The sequence below is a fragment of the Dasypus novemcinctus genome, chromosome 27 (genome assembly GCF_030445035.2).
Source record: "Dasypus novemcinctus isolate mDasNov1 chromosome 27, mDasNov1.1.hap2, whole genome shotgun sequence".
Lineage (NCBI taxonomy): Eukaryota > Metazoa > Chordata > Mammalia > Cingulata > Dasypodidae > Dasypus > Dasypus novemcinctus.
The window spans coordinates 35,975,651-35,996,933 of record NC_080699.1 but is presented as its reverse complement, the minus strand read 5'-3'; the positions used below and the strand labels follow the sequence as shown (position 1 = coordinate 35,996,933).

At 39.2% G+C, this 21,283-nt stretch overlaps 1 protein-coding gene and 1 pseudogene across 6 annotated transcripts in view; one reads left to right on the top strand and one right to left on the bottom strand.

The window, feature by feature from the left end:
* The window catches only part of FAM118B (family with sequence similarity 118 member B), an 85,095-nt gene that overhangs the window by 53,270 nt on the left and 10,542 nt on the right, over positions 1-21,283 (bottom strand). For 2 of the 6 annotated variants that reach the window (XM_058289448.2, XM_058289449.2), the window contains exons 2-3: positions 16,184-16,284; positions 3,015-3,084 (exon numbers count right to left, since the gene is read on the bottom strand). The exons of 2 other annotated variants lie outside the window; for them this stretch is intronic. The gene's annotated coding sequence lies outside the window, so the exon portion shown is untranslated. The remainder of the gene's footprint in view (positions 1-3,014; positions 3,085-16,183; positions 16,285-21,283) is intronic. 2 more of the 6 variants (XM_012529306.3, XM_071212413.1) reach the window with 1 other exon arrangement.
* On the top strand, positions 13,372-14,460 carry LOC101435259 (cytochrome b-c1 complex subunit Rieske, mitochondrial pseudogene; annotated as a pseudogene).

The window sequence follows — 21,283 nt, the reverse complement described above, 5'->3', positions numbered from 1 at the left end:
GATTTCAATGGATCTTTTCAGGGAACACAATTCAGTCCACAACACAGGGTTCTGTCTAAAGGGTGCCCTCAAAGGATGTTCAGAATCTCACACCTATACCCCAGTGACCTCTAAACAGAAACTGTATCATATTTTATTCCTTTCACAGTACTGTTTTCACAAAATGAGAAGTCTGTTTTAGAGCTTAACCTAAATATCCAGTTATTGTTAAAGAGCTTCAAAACTAATTGTGGATATCCTACGGAGAATTACTTGCATGCAGCATCACATATTTATTTCTTTACCTTATCACTTGGAGGTTTAATTTTAGTGATACTTCCTATGCATAAGAGAAATGGAAAATGCTTTTTTGCCACAAGTAAAGAGTGTCTTCATTACTCCAATTACTGCTAAGTCACTGAGAAATCCTTCAAGGCCAACAATGTAAGGAAAAATAAAAGACAGATACTTAGAAAATTTTGGTAAAGTATCAGCAATCTTATTAGGAAAAAATTTAACGCCTCACATTTGGTATAAGATAGGACACTTAAATTTTTTTTTTTTTAAAGATTTATTTATTTATTTAATTCCTTACCCCCCCCCCTTTGTCTGTTCTTGGTGTCTGTTTGCTGCGTCTTGTTTCTTTGTCCGCTTCTGTTGTCGTCAGCGGCACGGGAAGTGTGGGCGGCGCCTTTCCTGGGCAGGCTGCTCTTTCTTTTCACGCTGGGCGGCTTTCCTCACGGGTGCACTCCTTGCGCGTGGGGCTCCCCCACGTGGGGGACACCCTTGCGTGGCAAGGCACTCCTTGCGCGCATCAGCACTGCGCATGGCCAGCTCCACACGGGTCAAGGAGGCCGGGGCTTGAACCGCGGACCTCCCATATGGTAGACGGACGCCCTAACCACTGGGCCAAAGTCCGTTTCCCGGACACTTAAATTTTGAAACCTTTTAGCTTGGCAGGAATTAGAGTGCATTTATCTGGTGAAGATGAAAAAGGGAAAAATCAAGTTGAGTGTTCTGGGAAAAATCTACTAAGAAACATAGAAATGGATCAAGAGAGAAGGGACTGGTTATCTGGATGAAATTAAATATGCACAAACAAGAGGACCTGTGGATTTGAAAATGATCAGAGAATCCACAGCGGCATTTGCTTTCATAGCATCTTAGTGTGAGCAAAGATAACAAAATCTTGCTCCTCTTTCCAGTTAGGAATCAGTGAGGTCTCCTAGCCTGCTTTCTTCATTCTGAGTTATTTCTCTCCCCATGCTTTCAGCACAGTCATCAGCTCAAACAATCAATGTACCAGAAGGAAATCAAGTACCAGTGGGTATACTGGGAGATGGAATAAATCGAATGAGAAGAAAAGTTCTGATGGCATTTTTACTTGGAAATAGAAAGATCTACAAATGACTACAGGTTAAGATGGGGGTTTAAATCTTGCTTTGAAAGAATCAGTTGTGTATAAGGCAAGCTTTCGTCTTTCTATTTTTAAAAAGAAGAGAGTGACTGGAATATGGCTTATTCTCCAACATAAACATAGAAGAGGTTAACCTCATTTTTTAAGTGAAAAGATAGTTATCCTTTGACTTGGGAAGAAACCAAACCTTTTTAACAGTGGCTTTTGGACTTATTCCAACACATCTGGTTTTAAGCAACTATGGGGGGAAGGAGGTAGGAAGGAAAAGTTATCCAATGTAAGGTAGTACAAAAGAACACTCATCAAGCTTGTTGATAATGAAAACTCAGTAAAATATTTTGCTCTGTAATGTAGGTTGCCGCCTTTCTATCCACATATAAAACAACTTTCTGTTTTCCCTCTTCCAATGCACTCAAATTGAGTCAATTCTCATTATTTGCAGTAGTTATGTTTCATAAAATTGCCATGAATAATGAATTAGCAAACACTGAACCACTGCTCCCAGGGGAAATACGGGGTCAGGTTCCTGTCAGCCTCTGGTCACATCAGTTTCATCAGCTCATCAATATAGACCATTGTTTTATGTGTGCTTCTGTTTAAAGACAGCTTATTTCATATATATTGTTGGTCCATTAACAATGAACTCACAGCAAAAACTCTGTAATGCATACCTGGACAATACAAGTATTTGTATCTAACACAAGTATTTTCTCTTTAAAACCCATCCCAGCCCTCTTGAGCTTAGGAACACAAGACGGCACTCCAGTACTATGCTTGGGTGCCATTTTAAACAGCAAAATTGCCAAAAAAAAAAAAGGCAGCACAAAAATGTGGCACACTAAAAATACCATGAAAAGGACATTTGCTTATAGTATGAGAGCTGAAATAAGATGGCAGAGTGTTACCTTGTTTGACCTCAGCTGGAAACATGTGTGTTGGGAAACTCAATTTTTTTTTGCCACGCTGCGCATGCCTGTGAATGGCTACGCAAGCATTGTGAGCACTGATGTGAGAGGTTACAACTAAATTTTAGCAAGGAGGTGAATTCACAAATATGGAATCTGTGAACAAGGAAGATCAACTATAGATGGAATTGGCATATGGGAATTATGTCTAGACATGCCAAGATGTGATTCCTTGGCATACCCCAGCCTTGAAGTATCTCCTCTATCTATGGTTACCTTGGTCTCTTCCTACTCTTATTCCTAAATTAAATGTGCCTGACACCCTCTGACTCTGTCAGATCTACATGACTCTCATTTCCTGAAAATCTGCTTTAACTGAATAAAGAAAACACTGACTGATACCCCTTAATCCTGGCATTTTAGCAGCCAACAATGACCCACATCCGAACAAATTTAGGAGAATTACCTCATTAACGGTAGGGTTTCTAAAAACTGTAAAAACTGAGAGGTATAACACCAAATTACAGAAAGCCCTTTAACTCCAACCCAAAATAAACCACATTAATATTCTAGACTCAAGAGCTCAGATCCTGCTTATATCAGTTATTTTAATTATACAGATGAAGTAACACAGCATGTATAGGAAACAAAACTGTTTCAAGATGGAACATCCAAATTAAAATCTGATTTGACTTAGAAGTTGATGATTTTACCGTGGAAAGAATGGTAACTTCTTTCTTTGTCACTGCTTTCCCTCCTGTGAAGCTTCTGAGAAGATATATCCTGAAAATAATGACATATTGCTAAGGAAGAAATCTTTAAAAATATATAATTGAATAAAAATATTTTCCGCATATCAAGCAGTACAATCACACAAAACAATGCCATCACAAAACATGTTATTTATGAAAAATGAGATTAAATAAACCTTCAAAGGCAAGATTTTATGTTCCAATGGGTCCTTAAGAAATCTTAAATTTCCATTTGTAACAAATGTGTCACAACAATGTAAGGTGTTGGTGGTGAGGCGATGTATGGGAATCCTGTATGGTATATGTGACTGTTGACTCAGAACTACTCAAATAAGAAAAATTAAATTCTTCTTATTAAAGCAGTGTAGGGGAGGTATGGTGGAAACCTCAGCGGCTTAGTCTGCATGTTAGCACAGTACACACCACAAGTGTAAGAAAGCCACCAGGACAGAGGACATCTCTATGGCTGAAATCTGACCCTTAGAGGGAAGATTTTTCTGTCATAAAAATAAATGTATTTGTTAAGACTATAGCACCTAATTTCCACTCAATTTTGCATTCTTGAGGATTTCTGACCTTAACAATACTGAGTTTGAAATTTAAAAAAAGGTGTATTTGAGAACATGAAGCTTGACAAATTTCACTCAAGTTCAATTTACCCATCACAACATTACTTTTGAGCCCGTCATGAAGTACACAATATTTTTTTATGTTAATGATTATGCTTTTACACACTGGTATACATGTATCGAGGGCAAATTAAATATAAAATATTCATTCTGAGCTCATAATATTTTCCTTTTGGAAAGCAACTTTCTTTTAAAAAAATTACACCTTCTGTTGGTTTCTTTAACATATCTTAGTCAATGCTACATGACGTGTGTGATCTGTGAAAGGTAAGAATACAGAAGAGGACTAAAGATTAACCATCTAATGCATGCAGCAAGATTTAAACAATGATTTCTCGTTTTTTTAAAGCAGTTTTGTTTACACACAAGACAATCCATCTAAAGTTTACAATCAATAGGTCTCAGTATAATTAAGCCATGCACTCATCACCACAATCAATTTTATTACATTTTTTTCATTGCTCCAAGGAAAAAAGCAAACAAAAAGAAAAAAGGGGGAAAAAAACACTTTACTCCTTATACCCTCCACCCCCATCCCCATTACCGATCATTTGCATTGGTGTGGTACCTTTGCTTCAACTGATGAATAATATAAAAATATTATTGTTGAAGATGGTACATTAGAGAGACACAAGACTCACTAATCTCCCAGAAAAATAGCTAGAGGACATGCAGAAACAACCTGGGGAAAAAATGTTCTAGTGTTTAGGACACCAGAAGAAGGCTATACATCACCCAGAAGAGGGAAGGGCACAGGAAAAGAATCTCCACGTTAAGACTGTGAGTAGAAGCTGCAGCTGAGTCACTGCTGCCTTTCCCCCACCCTCAGAGCAGACAGCTTTGAATTCTTCAGCCACTGGCTAGTGGGTACAGACAGAGGGGACTGCGGGGATCCACCTCTACAGAAAATGGGGGAGAGAGGGACACAGCGTATGGCTGATCCAGCTTTTGACCAACAAATTTGGTCTGCTGTGTCCCGCGAGCCCTTTCTGGCCAGGTGAGGCTGCACCAATGTTTGCCTTGAGAGCTGGCACTGGAATAAAGAGCTGGCCCTCTCACTCACCGTCCCTACTGACCAGGCCTGGTTGCTGAGGATGCAGAGGGGGGGTGGAATTATTTCCTACCCAGAAAATGGTGGGGGCTGCCAACAAAGGATGGAGAACAGCCTCTGAGAAAGTTTGAATTGTAAGGCTCTGAGTAGCCTCCAGGCAGGATTCTCTGTCACACCACTGCTGATGGTGTTGCAGCTAACACACTCTAACCAGCCACTGAACTGAAAAGTTGCTGATGAGCACCGTCTGCTGGCAGAGCAAGGAAGTACATGCAAGGAAATTAAAAGTAAATAAGAGAGGCTTTTCCCAGCCTTTACAGCCTCCCACCCCAAGGTTTTTGGAAGCGGGTTTGCAACACATTACTGGGTCCATTGCCCAGATTTCAGCAGCCAAGAGGGACAATCCTAAAGACCTAGAACAGACTGAATAAAGAATCAAAGAACGGCAGTAACACACGGCCTCCTGCCACTGAATACCTACACAAGAGCATGAGAATAAACTCACCACCATAATCAGATGCCTAGACATCAGCAAAAATTACAAACTATACAAAGAAAATGGAAGAAATGGCCTAAGCAAAGAAATATATCGAAATCTGATGAGACACAGGATTTGAGACAACTAATCAGTGAGGTTCATACAAATGTCCTAGATCAAATCAGTAAGCTGCAAGACAAAACGGCTAAAGAGATAAAGGACATCAAGCAGACACAGGGTAAGCACAAAGAAGAATTTGAAAACCTGAAGAGAAAAATAACAGAGCTTATGGGAATGAAAAACACAACAGGTAAAATAAAAAACAGATGCTCAAAAATCTCTGGTAAACATGTAAGGTGCTCTTGCCCTAGATGGTTCCCTCGTCTGTCTGCTCCTTGTCTCTGCTAGTTGGAGAAGGGGAGGTGGCTCAAGACAATGGGTGCCTCCCTCCCACATGGGAGGTCCCAGGTTTGGTTTCCAGTGCCTCCTAAAAAGACGACTAACATACAACAAATGGACACAGAGGGTAGACTGCGAGCACAAAACAATGATGGGGGGGAAATAAATTAAAAAAATAAATCTTTAAAAAGAAAAACGCACTAGGGAAAGCGGATGTGGCTCAAGCAGTTGGGCACCCACCTATCACGTGGGAGGTCCCTAGTTTGGTTCCTGGTGCCTCCAAAAGAAGACGAGCAAGACAGCGAGCTGACGCAATAGGCTAGTGCAGTGAGCTGACACAACAAGATGATGCAGTGAGAAGACACAATAAAGAGATACAACAAGGAAATACAATGAGAGGCAATGAAGAGACACAACAAGGAAACACAAGCAGGGAACAGAGGTGGCTCAAGCAATTGGGCCCCTCTCTCCCAAATGGGAAGTCCTGGGTTCGGTTCCTAGCGACTCCTATAAAAAAAGATGACAAGCAGACACAGAGAGCACACAATGAATAGACACAGAGAGCAGACAGCACAACAACAATGAGGGGAGTGGAGAAAGAAAATAAATAAATATAAACCTAAAGTAAAACAACTCTCACACACATAAGATGGGAGCAGATGTGGTTCAAGTAGTTGGGAACCTGCCTCCCACATGGGAGGTCCTGGATTCGGTTTCCAGGGCCTCCTAAAGAAGTCAAGCATACAACAAGCAAAGACAATGAGCAGACACAACTAGCAGAGACAACGAGCAGAAACAGTGAGCAGACAGATGAGGAACTACCTGGGAGAGGGGGGAGATGACCTTAGGTGTTTACCAGATATTTTTTGAGTACCTGTTATATACAAGGAACTGGGCCAGGTGCTGTGAATATAGGAACAGATAAGATGAATGGAGTCCCTGCCCTCACAGGGCTTAAAGAAGGCTGTGGGTGGTGAGGTGATTTTTAGATGGGTTTCAGTTTGGCACAACAGGCCTTTTCTGGGTTGAAATACACATCTGTTTAAGGGGTCTAGAAGAAAGCTGGATGGTGGGGCTTTACTTAACATAAAAGCAATACATGTTAATAATAGAAAAGCTAAAAATTGCAGATAAATAAAAATAGAATATCATTTGTAATCCCACCACTTGATAATTATTGTAGTAGTTTGATATGGTTATCAATTCCAAAAATAGATATGGGACTATGTTTGTAATTCTGGTCTGTACCTGGGCATGATTAAGTTATGATTAGGGCTTTGATTGGGCCAGGTCATTAGGGTGAGGGTTTCAGATGAAAGGTATGGCAAAGGACAGAGTTTAAACTTTTTGATGATGGGAGTTTCTGATGTTGGAGTTTTGATGTTGGAGTTTGATGCTAACGTCTTAAGTTGGGAGCCCCAGGAAATCAGCAAGCAGAGGAAACAGAAGCTAGCACCAGGAAGAAAGGATCTGAGCCAGGAGAAGAACACCAAGGAATAGAGATGGCTCCTTAGACACAGTAGAAACCCCAGGGAGAGAGACAGAGCCATTTACCTGACGGCACCTGAGGTCACGTACAGCTGACCTTGTGGAGAAAGGCAAAGTCTAGAGAGCTTCACAGTCTATAGCTGACTCTGTGGAGAAAACGGGAGCTGAGCCCAGAGAAACCCAGGAAGCCTGAACCCTCACAGACGTTGGCAGCCATCTTGCTCCAACACAAGAAAACAGACTTTGGTGAGGGAAGTAATTTATGCTTTATGGCCTGGTATCTTTTAAGTCCCTACCCCAAATAAATACCCTTTATAAAAACCAAGCAATTTCTGATATTTTGCATCAGCACCCCTTTGGCTAATACAATTACCATGAACTTTTTGGAGTGTATACTAACACTGCATACTATAATAGAAAAGGCAAAAATTGCAGATAAATAAAAATAGAATATCATTTGCAATCCTACCATTAACTTTTTGGAGTATATACTATCACCCTTTTTATATATTTTTTATTCTGCTGTAATTTTTTTACAGTAAAATATACAGATCTTATGTGTAGTTTAAGATTTTTGACAAATGTGTACACCCATATGTAACCTCACCCAAATCAAGATGCTATCACCCATAAGCTCCCTCATGCACTTTCCTGTTATATTCACTTCTCCTTGGAGCAACCCTGTTCTGTTCTGATTTCTAGGACCATAGATTAGTTTTATTATTTAAAGTCATATAAGTGGAATCATTCAGTGTATACAACTTTCTGTTTGCCCTTTTTTGCATGTATCTATTCTTTATTTTTAGTTTTTTAATGGATAATTCATTTCCATGGTTCAAAACTTCAAAGGTTTGCAGTGAAGATATGTAATGAAGAGTTTTCTTCCCATTGCTCTCCCACCAACCCTCTGCTGTCCTTTCTAGAGGCATTAAATGTTACCAGTTTCTTTGTTTTAAAAAGGAAAAAGGAAAAAGAAAAAAACACCTTAGAAGGGAGCAAGTGTAGCTCAGTGGTTGAGTGCCTGCTTCCCACCTACAGGTCCTGGGGTCAATCCCTAGTGTCTCCTAAAAACAGACAAACCACATTAGAGGCATACAACAAGAGACTAAAAATGATAGAAGAAAGAATAAGTGATGCAGAAGCCAGAACAGCTGAACTTTTTTTTTCTCTCCCCTTCCACCCACCCCCCCCCAGTTGTCTGCTCTCTCTGTCCATTTGCTGTGTGTTCTTCTGTGTCTGCTTCTATCCTTATCAGTGGCACTGGGAATGTGTTTCTTTTGGTTGCGTCATCTTGTTGTGTCAGCTCTCCGTGTGTGCCGCGCCATTCTTGAGCAGGCTGCACTTTCTTTCGCACTGGGAGGCTCTCCTTACAGGGCGCACTCCTTGCACATGGGGCTCCCCTATGTGGGGGATGCCCCTGTGTGGTACGGCACTCCTTGCGCACATCAGCACTGCGCATGGGCCAGCTCCACACGGGTCAAGGAGCCCCGGGGTTTGAACTGTGGACCTCCCATGTGGTAGGCGGACACCCTACCCATTGGGCCAAATCTGCTTTGCATTGAAGAGAGAAGAACAGAGAGGAAAGAATGGAAAAAACTGAGCAGGGGCTCAGGATACTGAACGATAACATGAAGTCACAGGAGTTCCAGAAGGAGAAGAGAATGGAAAAAGTGGCAGAAAGAGTTGTTGAGAAAATAATGGCTGAACACTTCCCAACTCTCATTAAGAAATGAATTTACATGTCCAAGAAGCACAGCATACTCAGAATATGAACAAATATAGAGAAAATTCTGAGAGGAGCAAGGGGGAAGCAAACCATCACATACAAGGGACATCCAGTAAGACCTAGTGCAGATTTCTCACCATGGAGGTGAGAAGACAGTGGTATGATAAAATTAGGATAATGAAAGAGAAAATCTGCCAGCTGAGAATTCCTTATGTGACAAGAATTGTCCTTCAAATAGGAAGGTGAATTTTAAAATATACACAAATAAACAGAAATTAAGAGACTTTGCAAAAAAGAATCTGCCTTAGCAAGAAGAATTAATGGAAACCTTGCAGCCTGAAAAAGAAAGGAGAGAGAAGCTTGGAGAAGAGTGTAGAAGGCAAAACTAGCAGAAAGAGAAAAAAAAGACAGGCAAAAATAAGATACGGCATATGTAGCAGTTTGATACGGTTATGAATTCCAAAAATAAATACTGGATTATGTCTGTAATCTGATCTGTACCTGGGCATGAATGAGTTATGATTATGGCCACCAAGGGGTGGGAACTCACAGATAAAAGGCATGGCAAAGAATAGAGTTGAGGCTTTTTGATGTTGGAGTTTGATGCTGAAGCCTTACCTGGGAAGTAAGCTCACAGAGGAAAGAGAAGCAACCCCCAGAAAAAAGAGGAACCCTGAACCCAGACAGAAGACCCTATAAGGGAAGAAACCAGGAAGCCTGAACCCTTACAGCCATCGGCAGCTATCTTGCTCTAACACATTAAAGTAGACTTTGGTGAGGGAAGTAGCATATGTTGTGTGGCCTGGTATCTGTAAGCTCCTACCCCAAATAAATACCCTTTATAAAAACCAACCCATTTCTGGTATCTTGCATCAGCACCCCTTTGGCGGACTAATACAGCATACGAAAGCCAAAGAACAAAATGATGGAAGTAAATAATGTGTTTACATTAATGTCACTGAATGTGAATAGATTAAACTACCTAATCAAAAGATATAAGCTGAGAGAATGGATTAAAAACAAACAAACAAAAAAGAGTTATCCACATGCTGCCTATAAGAGACTCACCTTAGACCCAGGGATACAAACAGGCTGAAAGTGAAAGGTTGGAAAAAGATACTCCACACAAAGAGTAACCAAAATAGAACAGGGGTAGCTATACCAATATTGGACAAAACAGACTTTAAATGCAAAAAAGGTATGAGATGCAAAAGGCCATTACATTTTAATAAAAGGGACACTCCATCACGAAAAAATAACAGTCATAAATATCTATGCACCTAACCAGGGAGCCCCAAAATACAGGAGGTTAACTCTGGCAAAACTAAAGGGAGAGAGAGACATCTCTACTATAATGGTTGCAGACTTCAAGACACCACTCACATCATTAGACAGAACAACCAAAAGGAGGATCAACAAAAAAAGAGAGAATTTGAATAATATGATAAACAAGCTAGACCTAACAGACATATATAGAATGCTGCATCCCAAACCAGCAGGTTAAACATTCTTCTCAAGTCCTCACAGATTATTCTCAAGGATAGAACACATGTTAGGTCACAAGGCAGGTCTCAATAAATACACAAAGACTGATGGGAAGCGGATGTGGCTCAAGTGATAGAGCTTCCGCCTACCATATGGGAGGACCTGGGTTCGATCCCCGGGGCCTCCTGGTGAAAAAGAAGAAGAGAAGGCGTGCCCATATGGTGAGCCAGTGCCCCGCGCAGGTGAGTCACACAGCAAGATGATGACACATCAAAAGAGAGACAAGGGAAGAGTCAAGGTGAAGCGCAGCAGAAACCTGGAACTGAGGTGACACAGTGACAGGGACCCTCCCTCTCCATCAGAGGTTTCCAGGATTGAATACCAGTGAATCCTAGAGGAGAGAAAATGAGCAGAGAAGACAACACACAGACAGCAAAAACAGCAGGGTGGGAGGAGAGGAAGGGAGGAAAATAAATTTTTTTTTTAAAAAAGACAAATTACACAAAGCACCTTCTCAGATCATAATGGAATCAAAGTGGAAATCAATAATAGATGAGAATGGGGAAAACTCACAAATGTGTGGTAGCTAAACAACACATTCCTAAGCAATAAGTGGATCAAAGAAGAAACTATACGTGAAATTAGTAAATATATTGAGAAGAATGAAAACAAGAACACAACTTATCAAAACTTATGGGATACAGCAAAGGCAGTGCTGAGAGGGTAATATATAGCCCTAAATTCCCATATTAAAAAAAAAGAAAGCCAAAATCAAAGATTTAACTAACAAGGAAGCAGATGTGGCTCAAGTGGCTGAGCTTCCACCTGCCAGATGGGAGGTTCAGGTTCGGTTGCTGGTGCCTCTTGGAGAAGACAAGCAAGACAGCGAGCTGGCATGACAGGCAGGGAGAGTGTGCTAATGCAACAAGATAACACAACTAGGACATATAAAGAGGAAAGATAATGAGAGAGACAACAAAGCAGGGAGCGAAGGTGGCTCAAGCAACTGAGCACCACTCTCCCACAGGGGAGGACCCAAGTTTGGTTCCCGGTACTTCCTAAAGAGAAGACGAGCAGACAGCAAGTGCAAAACAACAAGATGGGGAAAATAAATACATAAAATAAATGTTCTTTTTAAAAGAAACATCTGACTAACAACTACAGAAACTAGAAAAAGAACAGCAAACCATTCCCAAAGCAAGCAGTAGGAAAGAAATAATAAAGATTAGAGCAGAAATAAATGAAATTGAGAACAAAAAAACCAATAGAGAAAATCAACAAACCAAAAGCTGGTTCTTTGAGAAGATCTAAAATTGACAAACCCTTAGGTAGATCAAAAACAACAAAAAAAGCAAATAAATAAAATCAGAAATGAAACAGATGAGGTTATGACTGATTCCACAGAAATAAAAATGATTATAAGGGGATATTATGAGAAACTGTATGCCAACAAACTAGACAACCTAGATGAAATGGACAAATTCCTAGAAACACACAAACAACCTACAGTAACTCTACAAGAAATACAAGAACAAACCAATCACATTTAAAGAGATTGAATCCATCATCAAAAATCTCCCAAAAAAAAAGAACAGTCCAGAACCAGATGGCTTCAGAGGTGAATTCTACCAATCATTTCAAGAAGAACTAACACTGATCCTGTTTAAACTTTTCCAAAAAATTGGAGAGAAAGAAAAATTACCAAATACATTTTGTGAAGCTAACATCACCCTAAGACCAAAGCCACAGAAAGATGCTACAAGAAAATTACAGACCAATCTAATGAGCACAGATGCAAAAATTCTCAACAAAATATCTGCAAATAGAATCCATCAGCATATCAAAAGAATTATACATCATGACCAAGTGGGGTTTATTCCTGATATGCAAGGATGGTTCAACATAAGAAAATCAATTTATGTAAGACATCACATTAATAAATTGAAAGAAAAAAAAAAGATCATCTCGACTGATGCAGAAAAGGCTTTTGACAAAATTCAGTATTCTTTCTTGATAAAAACACTTTGAAAGATAGGAATAGAAAGAAAAATTTCTCAGTATGATAAAGGGCATATGTGAAAAGCCCACAGCCAACATTGTACTCAATTGAGAGAAGTTGAAAGCTTTCCCTCTAAGATCATGAACAAGATAAGGAAAGACCATTCTTGTATCTGTTAACCACTTTCATTGTTGACAGAAGGGTTTACTATGTTATATAATCCCTTGTTTCTTCCTCTAGCTTTCCTTCGTGTGACATAAAATGACTCTAAATGTCCCATTCCAACCACAATCACATGTAAAATTCAGCTGTCAATTTCCTTCACAATAATGTTTTACCATCACCTCTATCCATTTTCAAACACTTACTATTAACCTTACTGAAAAATTTCAAATCACAATATTTTAAATATATATAATGGATAAAAAATAATGGAATAGACAACTACCATACATTTCTAATTATGTTTACAACCCAGGTAGCAGAACACTAAACAAAGAGGGACGTAAGAATAAGCATGTTTTTGAGGGCATTCCATTTCTCTCATTTAATTTTGCCATTTGTGGTGGTTTTGAACTGCACACACCCCCAAAATCATGCTCTTAATGCTATTCTAAGTAAGACCTTTTGATGAGGTTATGTCAGTTAAGACATGGGCCAAGGTGGGTCTTAATCCTCTTACTAGAATCCTTTATAAGCAGGATGAATAGAAGCAAGAAGCTGAAAGTGATGAAACCTGCAAGAGAAGGGAAAGACCACCTTCCTACAGAGAACAGAAATAGAATGAAGAAACCAAAAGAAGTAGTCGTGTTCCCTTTTAAAGAAAAAGTGTGTAGAGCACTACTAAGTTTGGGAGCAACTGATATACAATCCCACCAAGAGGGAAGAGAGAAAAATCCTGGTAAATTTCTTAAGGGCCTTTCCAGCCTGCAGTTCTATGAACTTGTACTGTTTTCTGTGAGAAGAAAATAGAAGATTTTGCTTCAGAAAGCCAAAGATGTGCACTTCTAGAAACAGCTAGAAATAATGACCAGCATGAACAGGATTCAAATATAAAACCACCATGGCAAACTGGTAAAGGACTCAAACAGAAAGAAGTTTAAGAAACCTCAAAAAATATATACTCTACTTATGAAAGAAAAACAATAAAACTCGGAAAGAACATGAGAAAAAACTAGCGATAGGCAAGGCTGGCTGGGACAGCTCTCGTGATTTCACTGGAGAAAGTGAGCTGGCTCTTTATAAAGAGCACTGTGCGTCATCACCAAGATGGAATGTATATACCCATGCGTTTAAATGCAGAGGACCCTACCAAGGTAGTGTGCCTGATTTTAAGATGGGAAACATAAGAAATACATGGAAAAGTCAAAGAACAGAAAATGTTGACAGTCAAGCAAAAATTTTAAAAGACTTAGCTGTTGGAGCAGCTTCCACCACGCTGTTGCTCACTGCTTGTTCTGGCCCATCTGCACCCATCCTATTGGCCATGCCACCTGAGAGCCACCGGTTTTGGACGTGAAGAACCCTTCCAATGCCAGGAGTCACTGAGTGAACAGGTTGCAGGCTGGCCTTGATACGCCTCCATGGGCCTCGATGTCCCTGCTTCTGCCTATTATTCCCTTGCAGACACTGAAGTGCCTGACAAAGTGTTAGTACAAAGTCTTCAAAAGAAAGCAGTGAGGCTAGAAAAGGTTTCTACTATTTGGTAAATGCAACAACTACTGTGGATGTTACATATGCTGGCAAGAATGTCATTTCCCAGCATGAGTGAGGCAAGTTGAAAGTTGAAGTCAAATTATCCAATATTCCAGGAGGCAGGAACATGGCTTTCAGATGGACAGGGGTTAAACCCCTGAATGTGCATCACAGAGTCAAGAAGGAAACTGACCAGGAAGTTGCAGAAGAACTGTCCTCACTGAGGGCCCCACAGCATGATAGAGAATGAGTAAAGAAACCTGAATGGGTTATCTTGATAGGTCTCTGTACTCATTCTGGTTGGGTACCCATAGCAAAGGCAGGAGATTTGGGCGGCTATAGCTGCTCTTGCTACAGGCTGCACTATAATGCTTCTGGCAGGATCAGCAAGGCACCTCTCAATCTTGATGTTCCCTCGTAAGAGTTCACCAGTGAGGAGATAGCTGTTGTTGGTTAGTGAATGGACTCAAGTCAGGGGCTTCTTTCAATCTTTACGTCACCTCAAGAGCTACTGGGGAGCAAGCCTTTTGTATTTCAGGCTGGTTGATTTTAAACATTTAGGAATTGCTAATAATATATTTTCAAACATTAATGTGAAGTAAACTGAATTTAATGTTGAATACTTGCAAGCATTCATCTAATAAAGCCAAGGTAAATGTTTTTAAGCTCAGTCATAGACTTGGAAGGTGCCAAGGCTTTGACACTTACTTTTAATTAAAAATTTCAGGCTGCTGGGGGAAAAAAATTTTTTTTAAAGGATTTGGAGCTACGGAGCTTGAAAGAAACAAGGGAAAAAACATATCTGCTCTTAAACGGCATTTTCCCCTAACTCAGCCTAACCTTCACCCCATCACCACCCTCTTAGAGATAAGTGCATTTGGCACCTTTTCCATCCTTTCCTTTGCAGCAAAACCTTTTGGTTTCTAACCTGGACATATATAAATTGGAATGGCAAATTTTTAAGTTTTTACTAAATACGAGGACTGTAAGCATGTGATCCAACCCAGGTTTCTTACCCACAGCTTGTGTTTTTCAAGCTGCCCTACTCTAAGACACTTTCGTGTCACTTTGCTGAGGAACTCTTTTCCTCCCTCCTGCGGCCTCTGCCCTTCCTTAACCCTGACTGGTACATTCCGGCTTTGGGCCTTTCTCTGTACTGGGTGTTCCAGCTGCCTGGGATGTTCTTCCCCCAGGGAGCTGCGCAAGTAACTCCCTCACTTCCAAGCTTTTGCTCAAATCTTATCTCTTCCATGAAAATACTCTGACGTCCCTATTTAAAATTGCAACACCCTTCCCTCTGCACTAACTGTTCTAGCTTTTCTTTATTCCATAGCACATACCATCCTCTGACATATCAATGCACTAATTATACTTCTAATTTATCATCTGCCTCTTTCCACTGGAATGCAAGCGCCCCAAATATAGGAATCTTTGTGTAGTTCACTCCAATATCCCAAGATCCTCACCAAACGAGGAGATAACATTGTGCTATGCACCTGATGTTAATAATATGTAACTTGGTGACTTCTGTCTGCACATTAATATTAAAATAGGTAACTGCCTACTAAAATGACAATAGAAGATTTTTTAAAAAAAGGTATAAAAGCAAAAATGAAGAGAACAGGAGAGAAGACTTCACCAGATGAGGGATTTCTCCATGGGTTTTTAGAGATGGAAAACAGGGCGAATGAGAGCTGAAAATGTGGATTGGCATAAAACCTATGTAACTAAACACAAGTTCCCTACCTTGCCCCCCTGCTAAAATATGGAACTATCTCATCTATTTCCTCCACCCCACTGCCTACATCCAAACACAGAGGATTAGAGAAAAATGAATTCAAATAGCTCTAGAGTCAAGACTACCAGGCAGGGGTAAAGAAGAACTGAAAACAGAGATTATTTCAAAAGGAGCATAATGAAAGGTAATTCTCCAAATCCCCACTCTTGCCCCAACAACAAACACTGTTAAGGTGAGGAAATGACAGCAAACAGATCCGTTTCTTGTGTGTGCACTTACACACTCAAGAAATTGGCCAATATTCTAATTGGTCAGGGTAATGTAAAAAAATTTAAAAAACAAAACAACATGAACAGGGATCATTAGGCATTTTAAGAAATCACAATATAAATGAGTTCATTCAGGGAAACCGATGTGGTCAAGCAGGTAGGCTCCCATTTACCATATAGGACGTCCAGGGTTTGATGCCCAGGGTTTCCTGGTGAAGACAAGCTGGCCCGCGCGGCAAGCTGGCCCATGCGGAGTGCTGGCCCACATGGAGAGCTGGTGCAGCAAGATGACGCAACAAAAAGAGACACAGAGGAGAGACAATAAGAGACATAGCAGAATATGGAGCTGAAGTGGCACAAGAGAATAAGAGTTCGTTCATTCCTTCAAAAAATAATTTATTAAGCATCTACTATGTGCCAGGCACTATTCTAAATCCTGGTGTAATTTCAGTAAATAAAACAGACAAAAAACCTGCCTCACAGAATTTACATCTTAGTGGTAGTGATGCAAGGAAATAAAATATGTGGTATGCTAGATGGTGATAAATGCTCCGGAAGAGAAATTAAAGCAAGCAAGTGGGATGGGGGTATATACTTTTTTAAGTAAAGCATAAATCCCTCCAAAATGTAAAATCAATGGTATTCAGTATAGTCATACAGTTGTGCATTCATCACTTCAACCATTTTCAGAGCAGTTTCATTATTCCAATAATAAAAAAAATAAACAACTCATCACCTCTCAATCTCTAATGTTCCCCTTCTGTACACAGCTGCTATTCTGTTTCTCTCTAGTTTATTTGTACCTATATGTTGTAAAAAGTCTCATATATACAATCTCACCCATATTCGTATTTTACATGAGGTTTCACAATGCTATACTGACCCACATGAGGTTTCACAATGCTATACTGACCCGTTAAATTTTTAGCTTTACTTCTAGTAATATACATGACCTTAGACGTTCCCTTTGAACCAATGTCATAACCATATAAAAGCTCTGCTAATTACAAACACTACAATGTGCTTTCATTATTTCTATTCATTTCCAAAGATTTACAAACAAGCTTTTCACCAATTCTGCACAGATTAACCCTCAGCTTTCCATACTCAAACATCATTCTATTTTCTGGTGACCTATATATTCTTTTTTTTTTTTTAAAGATTTATTTATTTCCCCTACCCTCTATTGTTTGCATTTGCAATGTCTGTCTGTTGTGTGCTGATCTTCTTTTTTAGGAGACACCAGGAATGGAACCTGGGACCTAAATGTGGGAGGGAGATGCTATTCGACTGAGCCACCTCCACTCCGTTTTGTTGGGTCTCTCACTGTGTTTTCCTCCGTGGGTCTCCTGTTGTGTCATCTTGTTGCATCAGCTTGCTATGCCAGCCCATCGCGTCAAATCACTGTCTTGCTCTTCTTTAGGAAGCACTGGGAACCGAACCTGGGACCTCCCGTCTGGTAGGTGGGAGCTCAATTGCTTGAGTCATATCTGCTTCCCTATATTTTAATTATTACTCCCTGAGATTCCACATATATGTAGTTTATGATAGTGCAATCATTCAGTATTTGTCCTTTTGTGTCTGGTTTGCTTTATTCAACACATAACGTCCTCCGGTTCATCGATGTTCTATGCTTCATGACCTTATTTCTTATTATTACTGCATAATATTTCATCATGTGTATACACCACAATTTCTTTATCCACTCATCACTTGATGAACAACTTGCTTTCAACTTTTGGCAATTGTGAATAATGATACTATGAACATCGGTGTGCAGATGTCTGTTCGTGTCACTGCTCTCAGTTCTTCTGGGTATATATATATATACCTAGTAATGGTATTGCCAGGTCACATGGCAAGTCTATATTCAAATTCATTAGGAAATGCTGAACAGTCCTTCACAGTGGTTGCACCATTCCACATTCACACCAACAGTGAATAACCATTCCTATCTCTCCACATCCTCTCCAACACTTACAGTTTTCTGACTTTTTTAAGAGTGGCCATTCTAATAGGTGTGGAATGATATCTTACTGTAGTTTTATTTGCATTTCCCTAATTGCTAGTGATGTTCAACATTTTCCCATGTGTATTTTCACCATTTGTAATATTTCTTCTTTGGACAACTGCCTTTTCAGATCTTTGGTCCAGTTTTTAATCGGGTAGTTTGTCTTTATATTGTTCAGTTGGAACATCTCATTTTATCATATGGATATTAAACCCTTATTGGACATGTGATTTCCAAATATTTTCTCCCATTGAGTGGGATGCCTTTTCACCCTTTTGACAAAGTCCTGTGAGGTACAAAAGTGTTTACTTTTGACGGGGTCCCATTTATTTTTTCTTTTGTTGCTAGTGCTTGGGGTGGAAGGTTTAAGAAAATATCTTCTAGGAGTTTTATGATAGTAACTTTTATATTTAGGTCCTTCATCCATTTTGAGTTCATTTTCATATAAGGTGTGAGACACAGTCCTCTTCCTTTTGGATATGGTTATCCAGTTCTGCCAGCACACTTGTTGACTAGACTGTTCTGGCCCAGCTGGGAGGGGTTGACTGCCTTGTAAAAATGACTTGACTGTAGATGTGAGGGTCTATTTCTGAGTTCTTGATTCGGTTCCATTGGCCAATATAACAGTCTTTATGCCAGTACCAGGCTTTTTCTTTTTTTCAACCACTGCAGCTAAGTAATACGTTTTAAAGTCAGGAAGTGAGAGTCCTCCAACTTTGTTCTTCTTTTTAAAGACATTTTTGGCTACTGGGGGTCCTTTACCCTTCCAAATAAATTTGATAATTGACTTTTCCATTTCTGTAAAAAAGGCTGTTGGGATTTTATTGGGATTGCACTGATTGGAAATCAGTTTGGGCAGAACTGACATCTTAATGATAGTCTTCTGATCCATGAGCACGCAATGTCCTCCCATTTATTAAACCTTCTTTGCTTTCTTTTAGCAATGTTTTATATTTTTGTTCTTTTTGTATATAGGTCCTTTATGTTCTTGGTTATTTGATTCTTTTAGTTGCTATTATAAGTGGAATTTCTTTTTCTGATTTCCTAAATATTTGATTCTTTTAGTTGCTATAAGTGGAATTTCTTTTTCTGATTTCCTCCTCAGATTGCACATCAGTAGTGTATAGGAATGCTATTGACTTTTACATATCACTCTTATATCCCACAACTTTGCTGAACTTGTCCATTAGTTCTAGTAGTTTTGTTGTGGATTGTTCGGGATTTACTAGATATAGGATCATATCATCAGCAAACTGAGAAAGTTTTACTTCTTCCTTTTCTATTCCTTTTATTTCTTTATCTAGCCTAATTGCTCTAGCTAGAACTTCTAGCACAATATTGAACAGTGGTGACACTGGGCATCCATGTCTTGTTCCCAATTTCGGCGGGAAAGCTTTCAGTCTTTCACCGTTGAGTACAATGCTTAGTGTAGGTTTTTCATATATGCCCTTTAACATATTAAGAAAGCTTCCTTGTTATGTAGGGCTAGGGAAGGCATGCTAAGGGGTGTGGAGTTTTTCTTTTTGGAGTAATGAAATAGTTCTAAAAATTTTTTGTGACGGTGAATCCACAACATTGTGATTAAACTAAAAGCCACTGATTAAACACTTTAGACAGGCTGTATGGTTTGTGAATCTATCTCAATAAAGCTGCTTAAAAAATAAACAGCTGTGCAAGAATAGCCAGAAATAGCAGTTATGTACGCAGGGGAAACACAGAGAGATTAAGAGGTAAAGATATTCTTGTCTTTTGTTTATTACTGATATAAAGAAAATATTCTAATAATGATTGAAGTGATGAAAGCACAATTATGTGATAATACCAAATTCCACTGATTGTACACTTTGGATGAACTGAATCTTTATTAATATGTATCAATAAAACTGATTTGTTTAAAAAAAAAAAAGCTTCCTTCTACTCCTTTTGGAGTGTTTTTATCAAGAAAGGGTGCTGTTTAGTCAAATGCCTTTTCTGCATCTATCAAAAGCATCATGTGATTTTTCTTCTTCAATTTATCAACATGGTTTATTACACTAATTGATTTTCTTGTGTTGAACCACCCTTGCACACCTGGGATAAAAAAAAAAACCCAGGTGACTGTGGTGATTAATTCTTTTAATGTGCTTTTGGATTCAGTTTGGAAGTATTTTGTTGAGGATTTTTGCATCTATTTTCATTAGAAATATTGGTTTGTAATTTTCTTTTTTCATAGAATCTTTATCCAGTTTTGGTATTAAGGTGATACTGGCTTCATAGAAGAAGTTTGGTAGTGTTCTTTCCTATTCAATGTTTTTGGAAGAGCTTGAGCAAGATAGGTATAAAATTGTCTTTGAATGATTGATAGAATTCACCTGTGAACTCATTTGGTCCAGGGCTTTTCATCTTTGGGAAGTTTTTGATGACCGTTTCAATCTCTTCACTTGTGATTGGTTTGTTGAGGTCTTCTAATTCTTCTAGGGTCGGTGTAGGGGGTTCTTGTGTTTCCAGGAATTTGCCCATCTTGTCTACGTTGTCTAGTTTTTTTGGCTTACAGTTATTCATACTATCCTCTTATGATCCCTCTTATTTCTGCAGGGTCAGGGGCAATGTCCCATCTCTCTCATTCATATTTTACTTGCATCTTCTCTCTTTTGTCAGTCTACCTAATGGTTTGTCAATTTTTATTTCAAAGAATCAACTTTTGGTTTTGTTAATTCTATTGGTTTTTTGTTCTTGATTTCTGCTCTGATCTTTTCTATTTCTGTCTTTAGCTTGGTTTGGGATTAATTTGCTGTTCTTTTTCTAGTTCCTCCAAGAGTGCACTTAAATCTTCAATTTTAGCTCTTTCTTCTCTTAATGTAGGCATTGAGGGCTATAAATTTCCCTCTCAGTTCTGCTTGTGTGCTGTCTCATAGGTTTTGATATGTAGTGTTCTCATTTTCATTCTTCTCAAGGTAATTGGTGAATTCTCTCGCAATTTCTTCTTTGACCCACTGATTTAAGAGTGTGTTGTTTAATCTCCATATGTTTATGAATTTTCCCTTTTTCCATCCATTATTGCTTTGCAGCTTCATTCCATTATGATCAAAGAAAGTGCTTGGTATAATTTCAATCTTTTAAAATTTATTGAATCTTTTCTTGGTCTATCCTGGAGAAGGATCCATGAGCACTTGGAAAGAATGTCTATCCTGCTGTTTTGGGGTACAATGCTCAATAGATGTCTGTTAGGTCTAGTTCATTTATCATACTATTCAAGCTATTTCTTTTTTTATTCTCTGTCCAG